Below are 18317 nucleotides of genomic sequence, written 5' to 3'. Positions count from 1 at the left end.
CGGGGTTTGCTGGCCTGAGAGGAGGCACGAAGTTAAGGGATTGGCGTAGCGTCACGGTAACAGGTGGTCATGAGGTCCGAGCAGCCGTAGCCACGAGCTGTGCGAGGAGGGCCTGCACAGAGTGAAGATACTCGAGTACTTCACGGGGTCAGTGTCGACCACAAGTAGCAGGCCGACATTCCGTCGGCTGGTTGGCAACATTCATGTTGGATGACTGCTCATGGCCTGGCTGCCCTCTTCTACCTGGCTTTCGTCAGTTTTGGTCGTAAATATAGGCAGTAGTATTGTACTAAGACACTAGTTGTCATTTGAAAATTAGTCCTGCTATTATATTGCCTTTCCTTTCTTGTTTGGACCCAATTATTAATGTTCTACGTAATTAATCAGCTCTTGGTTGTAAATACAGCCAGAACAATTATACCAAGGCGCAGGTTGCTGTTAAACAAAAGAGGGCCTTGTGGTTAGATTTAGCTGTTAACTGGTTCAATTCTTTGATTGTAATTGCATTTCTCAGTCATTAGTTATAATCTGAACAACCTGTTCTGCTAAACTTGTTCGATTCCGTGTTTGAAAGACTGGATCATTATTGGTGTATTTTCGCTGAATCTTGTGGTTCTGTCAAGTGAGTTCTCTTGTAATAAGTGTTCACAAGTGCTGTTTTAAGACGTTCCTTCACAGCGGTATTAATAACTGGCAATCAGTTTAAACTTGAAAATATTAACAGCCAACTGTCACTAGGGTTTTAGTCAATTGTCAGAAGAGACGGGTTGGGGTCCAGTCACACCTTGGTTGCTGATTGAAATTAAGGGATTGGTTGGTTTGAAGTAAGCCTTATCACTGTCATATTGTTTGCTAATCTGTTCAAACTTTAAGCACAGGTGCGCATCTTAAACCCGAACCTTTCGACATACAGCTTCCAAATTAAAAGTTGAGTCATTGTTTTGACTAACTGAATCACTCTTGTCATCAATTGTGCTTATATTATTTTCATGTGTTGCAGGAGGGCATTTAATAAGACAGACTGTGTCCAGTGCGGTAGTAAACGCCGCTGTTTCACCCGATAACGGGCGGGCTGCAGGTCCGGCCGTCTTGTTATCATTGTCATATTGTTTTCTGTTTTGAAATACAGCACTTCATATTTCTTTTGCAAAGATGAAAAGCTTATTGAACTTAAGGTTTAAGGTCAAAAGAATTTTGCAGATTTGTTCATTTTGTTAAAGAAAATTTTATGGTTAAATGCTTCGATTATCTGTAAAACACAGTTTATATATTCTTAAATAAACAGGTTGTGTGAAAAGACAGCTATATCGGCGGGTCCTCCCTTCCCCGTCTTCCTTAATTCCAGTAAGTACCACGTATCATAAATTATATCCATATGGATACTGAAAGAGTTTTGCAGCACTGTGGAGTGTTTCCAAACAGCTGTCCACAGGTGATTGACAGCCTTTACATCTAAACTCACATTTCACAGTGACGGGATACCAGATGGCGTGGTGTTCCATTTCAATTGATTCCTCATATTGCAGTCCTGTGCCCAGTCTCTGTTTCGGTGCTAGCCATCCCCAGAAGGTGCTGTCCCTTCGGCAAGACACTTTCTCCGTCCCAAACAAGCGATGCCAGTCTATCATTACATGGTAATCAGCAACTTACCAGTGACCAGATGGGAAGGAAAAGATATCGTCGATGTACTGTAATAAACATTATGTTGTTAGTGCGACCAGTTTTAGCAATTTTAGCAGTTCATCCGTAATTTCAGCACTGACCAATGAGGCAGCAGCATGCTTCCCAATTTCTGCATCATTGCTAACCCACCCCTCCACTACTTTGTGAGTACCATATACTAGACTGCGAATGTTGGTAGATGACTGTGTATTCATTGTTAATTCTAAAACAAATACACCAAAATACACCATACAGTGATTTACATATTTTCTAGCACTTCGATCATAGTACATAATTTACGATTGCCAATCTTTCCCTAAATGGATGGGAGACACAGAGCATTCTCGCATTCTTAGGATAATCGCCAATTTAATTTGCAGCTGACATTAAGTAGTCCGCTACATTCCATGTCTCGTGAAGGGACAGAGTGAGCTGAGTCCGTAACTGCGGTTCCGCACCAATCTTAGTCACGGCACCCATCCAAGTGCACAAGATCTCTCCAGAAGCGCTCGTATCGAGGATATTAGCGTCCTTTATCGATGTGTAGTAGATATGAAAGTGTTGTGATGATATAACAGACGATTATGAAGAAGAAACTTATGGTTTATGCATGATGGAGCTCCAGATGGTCGTAGTTAGAAGTATTTTAAGTACATGTACCGTGCTATCAATTCAGAAGTATTGTTCTTATGTCTGAGGTCAGTACCAAGAAGGTATTAGTACGATAGACCATAAACACATGCATTCCTAAGGCTATACAGTTCTGCACTTAAAAGACGCTACAACCCTAGAGCGGTACTGCTTCCAACCTATTACTGTAGTTGTGGGGAATGTAATGCTGTTAATATTCCAATGTAAGAAATATATCCCCAGAGCATGCCATACAGTCTCCATACAAGTTTCTCTACGATAAACTAGGGTGACAAACTGTAAAGTGATAAAACTACTACCTTGCATACCAAAGCAAACATCGATTCTTTGTAACACAAACACTCCATTGGGTTCTAGAGGTGCATGACTTGCCCTTTCCCTGATGATCTACATGCATGCATCCACTTTTGCTCTGTTTTCTGCATGTCTGTGTCTGTGCATTTGTCGAGGATGGCTCCCATGACCCGGTCCTCTCGCTGGTGGATCCAACTTTGAACACAGAACACATCGCTGGACACAACGCATGGCGTCGAGCTCTATCCCAGATGAGACGTGTTGTGGATCCGCCTCTGAACATTGCTCTGCATATGACCCGTGGCAAATCCGCCATTGAACCCTGTTCCGGATGTGGTATACTGTGGATCCGCATCACAACATCGCTCTGGATCCACACTCGAACACTAAGTCAGGTCTACTCTGGGTCATGGGAGCACGACACATGCACAGGCACACACGTGCAGTAAACAGAGTAAACACCCCTGCAACTGTAGAATATGTTGTTGGAGGTGACTGGATGCACTCGAGTACAGCGCTTACTATACTTTCCGACCAGAAAAAAGTGCATTTGCTCTGGATCTTGGCAACTGCACTACATTTACAAGTAATTTTAGAGTATGGAACGAGAAGTGATGTCATGGCATGGGTAGAAGAGACGTAAAATCGATAAAATTACGAAAATTGACGGAAAATACGAATAAATTGAGGGAAAATAAGCCGAAATGCGGGGATATTGAGGGAATACTTGCATGTCTCTTGCTTGGTGCAGGACAACTCTTGTACATGGAAACGAGTATGCGACAGCAAGAGGAATACAAGAAACGTTGTCATGAAAGGATTAGGAACCAGGGAAACAGTTATTCTGTATCGACAGCGATAAGACGGTTGGAATAGAGTGCTTAACATGGATTACTGCCACATGTAGAGCAATAAATTTATGTATGTCAGATCACAAGCTCAAGTGTGACCTCAAAGTTATCAGCAATCGTCTTATAAATTTTTATGAAGTGTCTTTAATTAAAGAGCGTTGTATTACCGGCTGGGGTGACTGCAGTATGCAGCTACAGAATGGGCTGCGTGTATGACGCTGTGCAGGACTATTTCGGTATTTTAAACCCTAACAAACAATATTTACAATGTCCTTCTCTGTACTTTACGCCAATCAAAACTTTGCGGCGTCAGCTAATAAACAGTTGCTGTATGGCAACATTCCACTATATGTCTAATGAGGTGATAGTGATACACGCAAGTCGATTGCTGTCTTTGATGGTTGAGTTTCAGTTTCATATAGGTACAAAACAACTGTTACTATGCTTTTCATATACACTCCTGGAAATTGAAATAAGAACACCGTGAATTCATTGTCCCAGGAAGGGGAAACTTTATTGACACATTCCTGGGGTCAGACACATCACATGATCACACTGACAGAACCACAGGCACATAGACACAGGCAACAGAGCATGCACAATGTCGGCACTAGTACAGTGTATATCCACCTTTCGCAGCAATGCAGGCTGCTATTCTCCCATGGAGACGATCGTAGAGATGCTGGATGTAGTCCTGTGGAACGGCTTGCCATGCCATTTCCACCTGGCGCCTCAGTTGGATCAGCGTTCGTGCTGGACGTGCAGACCGCGTGAGACGACGCTTCATCCAGTCCCAAACATGCTCAATGGGGGACAGATCCGGAGATCTTGCTGGCCAGGGTAGTTGACTTACACCTTCTAGAGCACGTTGGGTGGCACGGGATACATGCGGACGTGCATTGTCCTGTTGGAACAGCAAGTTCCCCTGCCGGTCTAGGAATGGTAGAATGATGGGTTCGATGACGGTTTGGATGTACCGTGCACTATTCAGTGTCCCCTCGACGATCACCAGTGGTGTACGGCCAGTGTAGGAGATCGCTCCCCACACCATGATGCCGGGTGTTGGCCCTGTGTGCTTCGGTCGTATGCAGTCCTGATTGTGACGCTCACCTGCACGGCGCCAAACACGCATACGACCATCATTGGCACCAAGGCAGAAGCGACTCTCATCGCTGAAGACGACACGTCTCCATTCGTCCCTCCATTCACGCCTGTCGCGACACCACTGGAGGCGGGCTGCACGATGTTGGGGCGTGAGCGGAAGACGGCCTAACGGTGTGCGGGACCGTAGCCCAGCTTCATGGAGACGGTTGCGAATGGTCCTCGCCGATACCCCAGGAGCAACAGTGTCCCTAATTTGCTGGGAAGTGGCGGTGCGGTCTCCTACGGCACTGCGTAGGATCCTACGGTCTTGGCGTGCATCCGTGCGTCGCTGCGGTCCGGTCCCAGGTCGACGGGCACGTGCACCTCCCGCCGACCACTGGCGACAACATCGATGTACTGTGGAGACCTCACGCCCCACGTGTTGAGCAATTCGGCGGTACGTCCACCCGGCCTCCCGCATGCCCACTATACGCCCTCGCTCAAAGTCCGTCAACTGCACATACGGTTCACGTCCACGCTGTCGCGGCATGCTACCAGTGTTAAAGACTGCGATGGAGCTCCGTATGCCACGGCAAACTGGCTGACACTGACGGCGGCGGTGCACAAATGCTGCGCAGCTAGCGCCATTCGACGGCCAACACCGCGGTTCCTGGTGTGTCCGCTGTGCCGTGCGTGTGATCATTGCTTGTACAGCCCTCTCGCAGTGTCCGGAGCAAGTGTGGTGGGTCTGACACACCGGTGTCAATGTCTTCTTTTTTCCATTTCCAGGAGTGTAGATAAGAAAAGGCGGTGGCTAAGTTTTTAACTACCTAGCTTCAACTACTTTTCAAGGTCATTTGTATTTCGGATGGAGGAAATGGTTGATCGGATGGCTTTGAAAAGTAGTTGAAAGTAGGAAGTTGAAAACGTAGCCACTCCATTTTCTTACCTATATGAACCACACGTCTTCTTCTTTAACATTACAGACCGCCCTCTTTCTAATTGTTCTTACAGTCCACTTTTATCACAGATTTTAACCACCATAATGATATCGCAAAACGGTTCTGTAATAGGTGTAAGCACATTTACATTCTTCTTGCTAAGTAGTACACCTTTTTCGGTGTAATTTATGTTGCCAATTTCAGTAACCAGATTATCGAAGTTCTGCTGTAGTAACCACAGCCCGGACCGCTCGCCGGCCGAAGTGGCCGTGCGGTTAAAGGCGCTGCAGTCTGGAACCGCAAGACCGTTACGGTCGCAGGTTCGAACCCTGCCTCGGGCATGGATGTTTGTGATGTCCTTAGGTTAGTTAGGTTTAACTAGTTCTAAGTTCTAGGGGACTAATGACCTCAGCAGTTGAGTCCCATAGTGCTCAGAGCCATTTGAACCATTTTGAACCGAACCGCTCGTCTGTTGGTCTTGTCTTCCTTCCTAATAGCCAATGGATGTTTAGCACTCTGGAGGAATCCGTGTTCACACTTTCAACTACCACGCAAGACTGATCAGTTGCGGCTCTCAAGCCACCTTGTATACTCTAAAGATCCAAAATGGCGGCACTTTCGGCCACGTGATTTCCAGTCATACACACTACTTAACTCCTAGCCCAGTTGCGCTATTGTGTGTACAATGTGTCCATGACAGGGATGGAGACTGCCCCCTCGGGATTACCATCCTTATATAGGATAGGGATAGAGTCATCACATTAGCCGGAAAGTGTAGTACAGCACTGTAATTGGATACGTTTGTTTGGACGGGGTGGTACAGCGCAATATTCTACAGCCGAGTATAACACTGTGCCTGGACAAGATTTCGGGAGTGGTACCCGGTCATGATAGCGGGATTACGCGGTCTCCAAATGAGGCTAAGTGCATATTTGTGTTTAGATCCTCCGAATGGACCATGTCGCCGGAGGATCCAGCGTGAGGTGTAGGAGAGGGGAGGGAGAGAGGAGGATGGAAGGTTGCTTCTCCAAGCGCCGTCTATCGGTCGAATTGTGATGCCACTTCGTTGGTTCTCTGACGCCTAGGTGAACGTGAACTCTCGCAACTGCTTCCACTGTTCTGTCGGAATATTTTTTATTACACAGATTTTTTGTGATTTTTTTCGATGCTTAGATCGGTTTCCGGTATTAACAAAGTGTATAATGATCTGAATGATTTCTCACGATAATTGAAAGTGGTGGTTGTTTTAGAAGATCTTTATGGTGAATTTTCCGTAAGCTGTGGCACCCTGGCGTGTGTTTCAAGCACAACGGTTGTTTTCCACTTCAGTTATAAGGTCTGTAATTTTAGAAGTGTTCATAGTGGATGAGGTTTTCGAAAGCTGCATTGTGCTCTAACTCTTTGTAAGCCCTCTGGGATAGTGGAATAGGACGAAGTCGACAGAGAGCATCGTTTAGAAAGCCAGTACTGCAGAGTGTTTGGTGGTATAGGAGGTAGGCGATTTCGAAGTTTCTTATCACGAGAATAGCAGTGCGAAGACGAGGCTTTTGATAGCCGGTGTGGAGAGCTACCTAACTGCGAGCTCGCGCACCGTTAAGTGCCCGTGTGGTTAGCCAGCTGCGGGTGTCTCTAACCCAGCAGCTTAGACAATGCTTGCCATCCGTAGCCACAGACTCGGGCCGGCGGCTCCACACGCATTTGCTATGCAATTTTTCCGCACGATTGGTAAGGGCGTAGAGAAAGGATTTTGGAGCGAACTCCGTTGTCAAATTCATGTGGACTAGATTACACAGCAATGAAGCGTTCCTAACTATGTTTTTGAAAGCAGTGTTGTGAACATCTTTCAGGTGATACTAAATACAACGAACAACAAACCATAATAGCTTTGGGCGGACTTAGATATGAAGGTATCAGCAGTGAGAAGCGTCAAGGAGTAGCTTTGACCTGCCTGATTTTTCCTACATCCAGTACGTTTGGAAGCATACCACTTTTGACCTTTCTGTTCTTCGTCCGTGATGAATACTCAGGTACTTCGCCAATGTACCAGGGGAGCCACTCTTTCCGAGAAGTATGGTTAACGGCTTGCAGAGAGTGTCATGTTCTTGAGTCTTTTGTCCATCTGTGACTGAATTCTGCAGACCAGAAACAGAAACCTCTTGACAGACTGTAAGGTGGTGTGATCAGTCATGTCACACTTCTTTGTCAGGGCTGTAACGAGACAAGTCGTTGCAAGTCTCTCTCCTTTGTATGTCGCTGGATCGAAAATTCCGAAAGTCTCTTGTTTGACTCAGAAGTATGCTGCCATTCTACACATTTCCCTTCTTTATTTGGTTGAGAGAACATCGATTTTGGTGTGTTGTTTGCATGGAGATGGTGAAATACCAGTGGAAGAGATATTTGCTGGTTCCGTATAATAAGAAACACATATGATTGTGAATATTGGGGTACATGAAAGGAGCCTCCACGAAGATTGCGATGATTTCCGACCAAGGTAAGACTTGCAATCGGGCGTACCCCGGGCGTCAGGTTTCTCTTGCGGCTGATCCTTTCACACCAGAAACGTCATCTTGGTCCTTTTCAGGACCACAGTTGACCATCATATCGATGAATATTATGAATATTAAAAACCTTAGTTGACTTTGTGAAGTAAGAGGATGATCTGGTATCTATTGTATGATTAAAATCAATATTCGTTAATAACTATGAGTAGAACTACCAGTTTACTTGATTTTCGAGTTTTCAAGTAAAAGTCTTGGCAGACGAGATAAGTTTCTAGTTACTCATTGGCTTGCAGCCTGTCCCACGTAATGATCTCGTTAAGGTTTTTGGCTCTCTAAAGATATAATTTTCACTCTTTTTCTTCAGAATTATACCGTGCAGGCGATTGGTAGCATACTGCTATGCGATTGATATCGAGAACTATCCCGTAAACGGTATGATTTTCCTGTGACCTGGGTGAAAATATGTGAAATTCTGGAAATTTTCGTATGATTGTAGATGATTTTAGCATAATAATGTCACAAATGTGGCCTTAGAAGGTAAAATCGGATATTAATCTAATAACTGTTTCGTGATGGATAAATTAATTTGCGATTGACGAAGCATTTCTCATTGACAGTGCTCAGAAGCTAAATATTCTTGTACTCCCAGAGTCTGGAGACTGTCGAAACTCGTTGCAGAAACCACGGTAGCAAGCAGGATCGGATGGAAACAATACCGTTACTAGACGAATTTGTGCTGGAGGAACTAGCCCAGCCTTTGTACACCAGTTTAGAGAGTGGCCGCTGTCCATGGAGGGCGTCCCAATCACGCATCAGGTCTGCATCATGTGGGGAGGGGGCGTTGCCTCGTGACTGTTGGCCGCTGTGGGTGACCAACTGACCTCGTAGGGAATATTTAGGACTGCAGTTACATACAGCACATGCGCTTCTGTTTTTGGGATCTGTGTGTCTTCGCGGTATATGCAGTAACGTTTGGCGGTTGATAGCTATATGCAGGATGCGGAAGTTGTGATTTTGTATGGTGCAGGATATGAATTGTGCTTATTACAGCAGTATGGCATGGTGGTCCAGTCGTATGCCGTGATATAGCCTTGGAGATCAGTTCCACGTCCAAAAACTCAAGCTTTCCTCAACAGTAGCAGAAAAGTATAATTGATTAAGTGTCTTTGGCAATAGTTTCCGTATTTCATGATCTGCAAACCACTTTTGCAGGATGTAACTGTCAGTGCAATACGACTGTTGTATGCTTTTTTCGATCTGTAGAAAAATAGTTTTCTGCTGAAATTGTCGTAATTTGTCCGACTGTAGAAAGTGGCAGACAGTGCTGCCACAACAGTAGCAGCATTTGGGCAGGTAAATTCTGTAAGAACCAATCCGGATACTCCATTCACAGAATGTTCTATGACACCAGACAGTCAGAAGACATCTTTTGTGGGTGGCCTAGGAGTCTCTACAGACTGTTTCGTACAAGGTAGGGGCAGAACAAGGCATCTACAGAAAGTTGTGTGATGTCAGAGAGTCATGTGATGTCTTCTTTGTTCGAGTGCTCAGAGACATGTCCAGGCAGATTAGTCTCCTCTGGTTCAGACAGGTAGGGTGCTGCCCCCCATTCGCCATTCTGGCATTAGAGCATCTCCAGAGCATCAGTTGTTGTACATCGAAAATTCACCAAAAATTCGAGCCATCTTTCTTGTCTGTAGGATAGTGCTTCGAATTCTGGGAAAGTTTCTTAGATATCTGATCTGCTGTGTGTCTTTGTATTTTTCACGATCTGTTGTGAATTTCAAAATATGTCATGTTCTCTTAGATACGTAATTGTTCTGATTTTCCCGTCTGTTCCTATACAACAGTGTGTGTTTCCCATTGTAGAACCATGCTTCGAAAAGTGTGGAAAATGCAAAATAAGTGCCTTAACATCCCCGACTCCAGCAGCAAGTATAAACTAAGGCCACTCAGCGTGATGAACACCACAGTAGCTGTAGCACTCTGAAATTTTTTCTCTCTGACAATGCCTCTAATCAACCAGCTGAAACTCGATAGGTGAGCGAGGCCAGTGGAAAGTGGCGGCTGGCTGTAGGACACTTTCGAGCACCCTCTGGTGACGGTAATGTGGACTAGGGCAGGCTGTCTTAAAACTTCGAGGCGAACAGACGCACGCGCGATCGGAAGAAGTGGGGGTGGAGGGTGGCGAAAATGGAGGGGGGGCGGCGAGGTGGGGAGGAAATCCACCATCATGATAACGCCACAAAGAACACATTTTCGGCCAAAATAAATAAATAAATACTTTATATCCTTCCTCAGCTGTAGCTCAGCACAGACTGACAGTTTTCCACCATTTTCAGGATAGGGGTGGTAGGGAGGGTGGGTGGCGTCATAGGAGTTGGGGGAAGGGGTGAGGGGAGTTAGGTTAGTGGAGGTAATTGTGTTATTTCCCGCTAAAATTTGAATGTCCCGCCATGGTGTCAATGCGACATTGTCACATCTACAGCTGCTATCTTGGATAAATTTGACAACAATGCAAACTGTGTCAGAAACTGCCTAGCCACACTACTTCGAATTAGTAGCACATAAGTAATAAATTTAAATGTCATGCATGATGCAGAAGTTTCTACGAATCTTATTGCTTATGACGTCATATCCCCTGAACTATAAGAGGTAGGTGGTTCTTACCCCCACAGACATTATTGCCTGACAGTAAGGACTATGTGTACCAAGTTTGGTTGAAATCAGTCCAGTGATTTAGTAGAAGATGTGGAACACACACGAAAACACACACACACACACAAACACACATATCCATTTCATTGTACACTACTGGCCATTAAAATTGATACACCACGAAGATGACGTGCTACAGACGCGAAATTTAAGCGACAGGAAGAAGATGCTGTGATATGCAAATGATTAGCTTTTCAGAGCATTCACACAAGGTTGGCGCCGGTGGCGACACCTATAACGTGCTGACATGAGGAAAGTTTCCAACCGATTTCTCATACACAAACAGCAGTTGACCGGCGTTGCCTGGTGAAACGTTGTTGTGATGTCTCGTGTAAGGAGGAGAAATGCGTACCATCACGTTTCCGACTTTGATAATGGTCGCATTGTAGCCTATCGCGATTGCGGTTTAACGTATCGCGACATTGCTGCTCGCGTTGGGCGAGAGCCAATGACTGTTAGCAGAATATGGAATCGGTGGGTTCAGGAAGGTAATACGGAACGCCGTGCTGGATCCCAACGGCCTCGTAACACTAGCAGTCGACATGACAGGCAACTTAGCCACATGGCTGTAACGGATCGTACAGCCACATCTCGATCCCTGAGTCAACAGATGGAGACGTTTGCAAGATAACAACCATCTGCACGAACAGTTCGACGAGGTTTGCAGCAGCGTGGACTATCAGCTCGGAGACCATGGCTGCGGTTACCCTTGACGCTGCATCACAGACACGAGCCCTTGCTATAGTGTACTCAACGACGAACCTGGGTGCATGAATGGCATAACGTCATTTTTTCGGATGAATCCAGGTTTTGTTTACAGCATCATGATGGCCGCATCCGTGTTTGACGACATCGCGGTGAACACACATTGGAAGCCTGTATTCGTCATCACCATACTGGCGTATCACCCGGCGTGATGGTATGGGATGCCATTGGTTACTCGTCTCGGTCACCTCTTGTTCGCATTGACGGCACTTTGAACAGTGGACGTTACATTCCAGATGTGTTACGGCCCGTGGCTTTACCCTTCATCCGATCCCTGCGAAACCCTACATTTCAGCAGGATAATGCACGACCGCATGTTGCGGGTGCTGTACGGGCCTTTCTGGATACAGAAAATGTTCGATTGCTGCCCTGGCCAGCACATTCTCCAGATCTCTCACCAATTGAAAACGTCTGGTCAATGGTAGCCGAGCAACTGGCTCGTCACAATACGCCAATCACTACTCTTGATGAACTGTGGTATCGTATTGAAGCTGCATGTGCAGCTGTACCTGTACACTCCACCCAAGCTCTGTTTGACTCAATGCCCAGGCGTATGAAGGCCATTATTACGGCCAGAGGTGGTTGTTCTGAGTACTGATTTCTCAGGATCTATGAACCCAAATTTCGCGAAAATGTAATCACATGTCAGTTCTAGTATAATATATTTGTCTTATGAATACCCTTTTATTATCTGCATTTCTTCTTGGTGTAGCATTTTTAATGGCCAGTAGTGTATATATAAGTATTACAATTATCGAAATTAATGACATAAATGGCCATATTTTTTGCTCGCATTGACTTAGAAGCTTAAATTATGCACACTGGTAAGGGACCATAAGCGTTGGTATCTGACATAAATTAAGTTCGATACCTCTGCCCATGCCTGTGAAAAAGAGTCTTACAGACAGACAGACATAAAGTGATCCTATAGGGGTTCCATTTTTACTGACTGAGTTATGGAACTCTACAACTGGTAAAGAATTCGTGAGAATTAATTGCTAAGCTTACCGCAGGACACTTTTCAAATATTCGCTGGAAGGGTAATCACACATCCATGTCCTTGCTAACTCACCCTCTACACAGAGCATTCCAAACAGGCGATAGCGCTCATTCACAGCACGGTTGTACCTGCTGCCTCTCTCTCTCTCTCAGGTCTGCATCAGGATTTGCCCCTTGTCCCTGGTCTCATGGAGGCTAAGGACAGATACATTTCTTCCAGAAGCTTCTTTTCGTTGTAATTGTTGACTTCTCATTTGTGATGTCATCTCGGTTCCGTGGTATCTGGACGCTTGTGAGCGTGGACATTTGCGACCCCAGACATTTGCGCTTGCAGTTTTACCTGGTCCGAAGGATTGGGTACCCTTCTCTCCTCGTTCTCCCCCCCCCCCCCGCCCCCTCTCACTTGGTGTCCGGAGTTCGCTTGGACTGTGTCCAGACACTTGTGGTTTTACCTGCTCCCGAGGGATAACACCGCGCTGGTTGAAGCAATAATCCTTCTGCCCACTTCGCTTGCAAAGTTTCTAGTATGACAGTCAGTATGAAAGCTATTACAATGACCAAGAACAGGCCTTCTGCCCGTTACACTGGTAACGCATGTCACGAAGTGAAGGAATGTCGCCGGCCGGGGTGGCCAAGCGGTTAAAGGCGCTACAGTCTGGAACCGCGCGACCGCTACGGTCGCAGGTTCGAATCCTGCCTCGGGCATGGATGTGTGTGATGTCCTTAGGTTAGTTAGGTTTAAGTAGTTCTAAGTTCTAGGGGACTGATAACCTCAGAAGTTAAGTCCCATAGCGCTCAGAGCCATTTGAACCATTTTTGATGCAGGTGATCAGACAGGATGCTTACTCACGTGTCACCTGTCAGAGTGGTATCTAGAACATTAAAGAGAATAGTTATTCAAATTTTGCCTATTTGTTCGCATATTTCCCCATCAATATTCAGTTAGCCTTCTCCATGTTAGCTAACTGGATGAGCCATCTTCAGCTTCCTATGTCATTAAGCGAGGAGACCACTCACTGGACGTGACATTAGGACTTTTATTTAATTTTCTGGTGTTAGATGTGGAGTTGGTCCTAAGTACGCAGTTATTATGCCACGCGTTATAGGAATAGGTCACCTCTCTTTGGAATACGGAATCTGCTCAGGCCAACGTCACATAAAACGACGGAACAGCTTTGAGAATCCATTTTGCCTTACTTGAATAACCCGTATGCAGGCCAGCGGCAGAGCCAGGAGCCAGGCGAGTACAAGAGCTCATGCGAAGAAGACATTCCCTATCCAGTGCCAAGAAACAGATGGCTGGGACCACCCAAGCAGACATACGGCATCTGGGGCCTGAGTGGTCATCCTGGAAGGTGGCTAGCAGTTGCCGACAGCAGTGAGAGGTCGCAGACGGCGCACAGAGGCAGTGCAGTGGCACCAACAGTTGCCGACTGGCGTGAGCTCGCAGACGGTGTGCAGAGGCGGTGTCGTGGCACCATCAGTTGCCGATAGCAGTGCGAGGTCATAGGTGACACGCCGAGGGGGTACGGTGGCACCAACAGTTGCCAACAGTGGTGCGAGGTCACAGACAGCGCTCAGAGGTGCTGCAGTGGCACCAGCAGCTGCCAGCTGCGGCGCGAAGTCGCAGACAGCGCGCAGGGGCGATGCGGAGACACCAGCAGGTGCTGACATAGGCGTGAGGTCGCAGACGGCACTCGGAGGCAGTGAAGTGGCACCAGCGGTTCCAGAGAGCAGCGCGGATCACAGACAGTGTGCGGGACCAGTACAGTGGCGCCGACAGTTGTGTACAGTGGCATGAGGTGTTAGACAACAAAATGGGGACAGGCCGAAGCAATGGCATCGCAGACAGATGCCCGAGGTTGCACACGGTGGTGTAGAACAGCGGAGGGCACACGTCAGCACCAGCAACCGTGAACAGTGAGGCAAGGGCAATTTCTTACAGCAGACGACGCATATCGGTAGTCAGAAACTCTGCAGCGAGTTAAAAGAACAAATTATCAAGCGTACCACATGATGGCAATCATGATGGCAATTGTTGGGTTGGCTGAAGAGCCAACACCGTGTTACAACTGGAGGCCGAAATGCACGCGTTTTAGCTCCCGCAGGCTGGCGTGAGGAGGGAAGAACTACACTGACGTGAGGTCTGGAACATGACAAGGAATTAGAATTCAGAAAGCGGACGTAATTATTTTCAAACTTAACTTAAATCCATTAATGATGAACGTCGCTCTTGACAGTTCATGATTCACAATCGTATCTGTTCAGAATAGTAACTGAATATGGCGCCTTGTTAGGTCGTAGCAAATGACGTAGCTGAAGGCTATGCTAAACTGTCGTCTCGGCAAATGAGAGCGTATGTAGTCAGTGAACCATCGCTAGCAAAGTCGGCTGTACAACTGGGGCGAGTGCTAGTGAGTCTCTCTAGACTAGACCTGCCGTGTGGCGGCGCTCGGTCTGCAATCATTGATAGTGGCGACACGCGGGTCCTACGTATACTAACGGACCGCGGCCGATTTAAAGGCTACCACCTAGCAAGTATGGTGTCTGGCGGTGACACCACAGCAATATGTTTCAAGCACCGACACTGACAGACATGAGAAATCCACTAGGCAATTCATTAGTTTGTCAGTTGTGAAAAAATTAATACTACAATCGTTCGATTGGACAAAGAGCACTTAATTAGTTCCTCGACAATTGCGATCTTGCATTTGAACTTATTGACCAAGAGCAGCATGATTCCCTTTTGAAATCTGGTGAAACTAAGATAGTGGGCTCAGCATGCGGCAAGCTTTTGATTAGAGACTTAAGTGCCACTTGGCGAGATGCGTGTGCAATATTAGTAGAAAACTATGCCAGCAAAAGGACAAATGACTTTTATGCTTGTGAAAGGTTTGCAAGTCTGCAAGAATGTGGGGAAAGTATTGCACAATGGGGCTCAATGTTAGATACAATGCAACGCCACCTCAGGGAAGCTCTCGGAGATAACACGCGAGAATAAGAATTGGAAGGCAGCCTTGTGCTCATTTGGAAATTAAGCCGGACTGTGTTTATTCAAGATATTTACAAGACCATAAAGCGAGCCCGCGATGAGCAGTTAATGCTAGCAGAGGCTACTGAGATTGCTCTGGTAGAGGAGAGCAGGATGTCCTTGACCAGAGAAAAGCTGATCGCTTGAGTTGGTGGTGCGGTGCTGTGAAACGAAAAGAAGGCCACAAAATGCTTCATGTACGGGAAGCCGCGTCATATGGTGTGAGACTGCTTACACATAAAAGAATACGCAAAGTTGACCCGATTGCATCAGGAAACTGCTAGGAAACTGACCGATCGCGAGTAGTGAGACGCTCACAATGTAATTTGCCAAGACATAGAGGCCCATGTGCACAACCTAAATCCATAACGTCTTAAAAGCTAGTGAACAGATTTTTATGCAAGAGAATGCCCAGTGAGTGCTTTCCCCGCAACGGATGTGTATAGGAAACGTAAATACCAGGAAAACTAAGCAAGGATGTAATAACGCACTCACCTTATGCCTTGCCTGGAAAGGTGTTAACTGTGAAAAGGAAAATGAGTTTACAGAGCTGAACTGAACTGTCAGGAGGGCACTAACAATCGCCTGCGCTTTCTCGAGTAGTGGAGAAGTAGTCTGAGAAACGGTGGAAAATGTAATGCAGGTGAACATATTACGGTTCAGGGAATCGATATATAGTTGCAAGGACAGAGGGCACCAGAAGCCTTGGATTACAAGTGAGGCATTACTTCTACGTGATCGGGGAAGACGTGTATCTTCCGTTTGACGGGCTGCTGGGCCGAGACTTTTTCAAAGAAAATAGAGCCGTAATCGGTTATACCAATGGAAGTCTGTGGATCCGTGGAGGGTGGATCGGAATGAAGTCGGAACAAGAGTGTGAGCTCCGCACAATGCAATTATGTATCAAAAGTCCGGTACTTGCTAATACGATTGTGCCAGTATAGCAAAGAGAAGCTCAGACGTGGAGCGAAAAGCATGTCGTGAGATGAAGACATTCACAGGGTTAACAGCGTAAAAGAGAAAGTTCTTTTGAAGAAAACTTAAGCATGAAGTGAAAAACACTTGCATAGGTGAGAATGAAAATGGATATAAAGTCAGTTGTTAGCCGTGATTCAACACTAAGAATAGAATCCCGAGAAGAACGGGCATGCCGAATAAAAATAGAGGTGAACGGAATGAGAGAGTGTATAATTCCATCACAGGAAATCACAAAGGGTGCATATATACTTGACGCACTTGTAAAAGCAGAATAGGCAGTATGTCTATCGAGTGTGCTGAACACTACAGATGAGAGTGTGTCAGTAGAGTGCCCACGGTTAGTAGCAGAGACAATTCCACGGCGGGCATTGCTGCGAGAATCAGAGTGAATCACGTCAGTAAAAATCGGCCGTATTTAAAAGCGATGTTAAGTGTCGTAAAGGAGAATATTTGAGTAAGTCATTTGAATACAGAAGAGAAGGCAGCAATTATAGAGCTATGCACCGTGTTCAGCAAAGTTTTCTATTTCACAAGAGATAAATTTTTACTAATAGTATCAGTCACGAAATTAAACTACACTACTGGCCATTAAAATTGGTACACCAAGAAGAAATGCAGATGATGAACGGGTATTCATTGGACAAATATACTATACTAGAACTGACATGTGATTACATTTTCACGCAATTTGGGTGTATAGATCCTGAGAAATCAGTACCCAGAACAACCACCTCTGGCTTTAATAAGGGCCTTGATACACCTGGGCACTGAGTCAAACAGAGCTTGGATGGCGTGTACAGGTACAGCTGCACATGCAGCTTCAACACGATACCACAGTTCATCAAGAGTAGTGACTGACGTATTGTGACGAGCCAGTTGCTCGGCCACCATTGACTAGACGTTTTCAGTTGGTGAGAGATCTGGAGAATGTGCTGGCCAGGTCAGCAGTCGAACATTTTCTGTATCCAGAAAGGCCCGTACAGGACCTGCAACATGAGGTCGTGCATTATCCTGCTGAAATGTAGGGTTTCGCAGGGATCGAATGAAGGGTAGAGCCACGGGTCGTAACACATCTGAAATGTAACGCCCACTGTTCAAAGTGCAGTCAATGCGAACAAGAGGTGACCGAGACGTGGAACCAATGGCACCCCATACCATCACGCCGGGTGATACGCCGGTATGGCGATGACAAATACAGGCTTCCAATGTGCGTTCACCACGATGTCGCCAAACACGGATGCGACCATCATGATGCTGTAAACAGAACCTGGATTCATTCGAAAAAATGACGTTATGCCATTCATGCACCCAGGTTCGTCGTTGAGTGCACCATCGCAGGCGCTCCTGTCTGTGATGCAACGTCAAGGGTAACCGCAGCCATGGTCTCTGAGCTGATAGTCCACGCTGCAAACCTCGTCGAACTGTTCGTGCAGATGGTTGTTGTCTTGCAAACGTCCCCATCTGTTGACTCAGGGATCGAGACGTGGCTGCACGATCCGTGATAGCCAGGCGGATAAGATGCCTGTCATCTTGACTGCTAGTGATACGAGGCCGTTGGGATCCAGCACGGCGTTCCGTATTACCCTCTTGAACCCACCGATTCCATATTCTGCTAACAGTCATTGGATCTCGATCAGCGCGAGTAGCAATGTGGCGATACGATAAACCGCAATAGTGATAGGCTACAATCCGACCTTTATCGAAGTCGGAAACGTGATGGTACACATTTCTCCTCCTTACACGAGGCATCACAACAACGTTTCACCAGGCAACGCCGGTCAACTGCTGTTTGTGTATGAGAAATCGGTTGGAAACTTTCCTCATGTCAGACGTTGTAGGTGTC

This window comes from Schistocerca cancellata, chromosome 1, assembly GCF_023864275.1.
Source record: "Schistocerca cancellata isolate TAMUIC-IGC-003103 chromosome 1, iqSchCanc2.1, whole genome shotgun sequence".
In the NCBI taxonomy this organism is placed as follows: Eukaryota; Metazoa; Arthropoda; class Insecta; order Orthoptera; family Acrididae; genus Schistocerca; species Schistocerca cancellata.
The sequence above is the reverse complement of the archived record's forward strand: the minus strand, read 5'-3'. Positions refer to the sequence as shown.